This window comes from Anoplophora glabripennis, unplaced genomic scaffold, assembly GCF_000390285.2.
Source record: "Anoplophora glabripennis isolate ALB-LARVAE unplaced genomic scaffold, Agla_2.0 scaffold3888, whole genome shotgun sequence".
Taxonomy (NCBI): Eukaryota; Metazoa; Arthropoda; class Insecta; order Coleoptera; family Cerambycidae; genus Anoplophora; species Anoplophora glabripennis.
The window spans coordinates 3,804-7,307 of record NW_019419984.1 but is presented as its reverse complement, the minus strand read 5'-3'; positions in this window follow the sequence as shown (position 1 = coordinate 7,307).

Genomic DNA, 3,504 nt, shown 5'->3' with positions numbered 1-3,504 from the left:
CACGCATCTCTTGCACAACGACAATGCCCACAAGAAGTCGCTGAAGGAGCGCGCCGAACTCGATGGACACTGGCCATGTGACGTCACTTCCGCTGCAGAAACGGCCTGACTTATCTACTCCTGCTTTCCGACATCCACACATTGCTCCACGGTTTCCTTTGCATCGGCAGAATATCAACTTTAGAAGCTCAAGGGGTGCTGGAGATTTTGAACTTTGAACAGGCCTCAATATTTGTCCATACTTTTTCCAGACCCAGTCTTGAGGGTCGATGTAATTCCCGAGCTACGACTGGACCTGATAATAGACTCGGAGGCTGTGCAAGCGAGCTGTGTCTTGTGTTGTAGGAAGTAAAGACAAATTAAATGTATTCTTTGTGACTGACTTGGCGAATCGTTTATATCTAAGACTATCAAGAGAATCATCATCTTTGTTGCCACCATATAAAGAGATGAAAAAACGTTCGCCAACGGCAGTGAGCAAAGTAGGGTCGACTCTCTCATTGAGGAATAACGCTGGTCCATTAGCTAACTCAGGACGTGTATCCAGAGTTGTGAGAAATTTCATTTTACCGATGTTGTAAGCTGATGAAGTCGTGTCACATCCTGAGAAGGCATGGAGAAACACCAGATTATCCGCAATGACGTCTCCGTACATAAAACTTGACGGACAATTTAATTGTTAGGCTGTACGTCCTTTCGATGGTTTTAAAAAAATACATTTGAATGTGTTCTTCCAAATGCCGTGAGCAAGACAAGAATGTCGATATCTTCGGCGACAATAGTGACTGAGTCAAACGATTGGGATGGGGCAAGAGCGGAGCGAACGATGAGGGTTTGTTCCCAAATTTGTAATTTGGTTAATAACTTTGTTATTACGGCACCAAAGTTGTAGAGAATTTTAATTTGCAACAAAAAATATATTTACAAATTTTCTGTGCGACGAATAGTTTGCCCGATATTGTAAGTAGTAGTATAAAAACCATTCGCAGCCCTTTTTACAAGATGGCGGCCGATGCACAAGGGTTGCGACCCCACAAACATGGATTTAACTTTACACTAACCCCCTCTTAACATCCAAAAAATAAAATTGCGTGCTCTGACTTTTGCAACCCCAAATGTAGCTTTTCAATGGACTAGTAATGTAAGAAAAAATACAACATTAGAGTACAGAAATCAAAGAATAAATTTGAGAATTCGTGCATTTCGCAACAATCCTCGACTAAGCGTAAGAAGAGCAAGCTAGTAGCTGCAATTAAATAAAAACAAGTTATGGAGTACTCTTAAAAAAGATCATCAACATGCATATCATTTTAAAAAGGTTGAACATTTGCACCCTGGAGATGCGCAGAATCGAATGAATTTCTGCTATTCGTTGTTACATCGAATCGAAAATGATGTTGATTTTGTCTCCACAGTTCTGTGGACAGACTAAGCGTGTTTTACGAGGCGAGGCGTTGTAAACCCTCACAATTTACACTTATGGCAACATGAAAACCAACACGCTATTAGGCCGTCATCATTTCAGAATGAATTTACGAGTAATGTGAATGTTTCGTTGGGTTTTATTAACATGATCTTCCCATTGTTCTGGAAAATTTGGCATTACAGCTTCGTGCAGATTGTTAGCTACAGTTGGATGGAGCACCTGCCCACTCAGGAATAGCAGTAGTAGGTTGGCTTAAGGAGGTATTTTGGTCTAGAAATTTGAAAACAAATCGATTTTTTGCATGTTTTTAAAAACAATCAATAATATGTCATTAAGCGGATTTTTCAAAATTCGAATTATTTTCGGAGTTATAGCAACTTTTATAACATGGCAACTAAACCGGTCGCGTCGACCAGAGCTGATCGAACAATGCACGGTAGACGTTCAAGGTCAGAAAATATCGAATATGATTGTTGTTGAAAATGGCTGGAAAATTTACATTTATCGAACAAGTTGATATGCTACTTGTGCTGGGTTTCTGCGAAGGAAACTGTAGAACAATCAGAGGTAATTGTTGAAATAAAATAATTTGAAAGATAAATTCATCCCACCCTGTGCAACAAAATTGAAATTCGTCATGGTGATTCGTATTTTCTAAACAAGCCAAAACTTTTATCAATAATGCATTTTTTTCGTATCTTTCACTTTTTGGTCTATTTGTCCTCTTGTAAACTCAATCCGCGGACATACTGTATATAATTGAAATGACAAGGTTAATCTTGACGATTAAGTTAGAAACCAAAAAATATACAGGGTGTCCGCGTTTTTTGTAGCAGGACTTTCACAACTCGTTTTCGATTTACAGTGTTCAAGTTTAAAATGAGAATTGATTTTTTATTCGTAAAACGAAAACCCCTTTTTAGACTTTGTTGAAACTTGGCAACTTTGTTTGTAATAATAATACTCATTTTCTCACATCATTTAATTTGTCCTATTTTCTCCAGTGGCGTCACAACATGATACCAGCTTGATAAAAATTGAAACAAATATGATACGCCACTGCTTTTTGGTAAGTTTGAAATTTTTCTCAGATTTAGCTATCAAAAATACAAATTTTTTGTTATTTACTTTTTTTTTCCTATCTCGCTTTGTTTAGACAGAAATAAAACTTTTTGTTTCACACAGTTTATTGTAAGATAATAAAAAAATAAACAACACGGTATGGAAAAACAACTTATTGTATAAATAGACCTCAAAGGAGCTGTTCGAAATGCCCGCCATTTCGTTCTACACACAAATTACAGCAACTTATCAAAGACCGCCTAACGTCTCTCTCAAAAACAGACATTCACGGCACACCTTGTAACAAGTAAGTATATAAATTAAGCAAATCTCGAACCTATTCATGAAAATGTTTTATTTCTGACTAAACAAAGCGAGATAGGAAAAAATTAAATAACAAAAAAAAGTTGTATTTTTGATAGCTAAATCTGAGAAAAATTTCAAACTTACCAAAAAGCAGGGGCGTATCATATTTTTTTCTATTTTTATCAAGCTGGTATCTTGTTGTGCCGCCACTGGAGAAAATAGGATAAATTAAATTATGTGAGAAAATGAGTATTATTATTACAAACAAAGTTGCCAAGTTTCAACAGTCTAAAAAGGGGTTTTCGTTTTACGAATAAAAAAATCAATTCTCATTTTAAACTTGAACACTGTAAATCGAAAACGACGCATCTATACATATATGTTTACATGAACTTTTTTTTAAAGGACTTTTAGTACAAGTTGTGAAAGTCTTGCTACAAAAAACGCGGACACCCTGTAATTGGGGATGTCGTCAAGTGGTAGTTGAATGAAATCCATTTTTTAACCTACAGCAAGCTTTCGATAATTATTATTTATTATCTTTTTCAAGGTTAAAATGGACTGCTGTTCAGAATAATGAAAATGAAAATTTTGTATTATCTTTTAAATTTTATAGTATAACTCTGTTAATTGAACCATTCTAATCTTGAAAAAGTTAATAAATAATTGTCGAAAACTTGGTTTAAGTTAAAAAAGAGTTTTATATATAT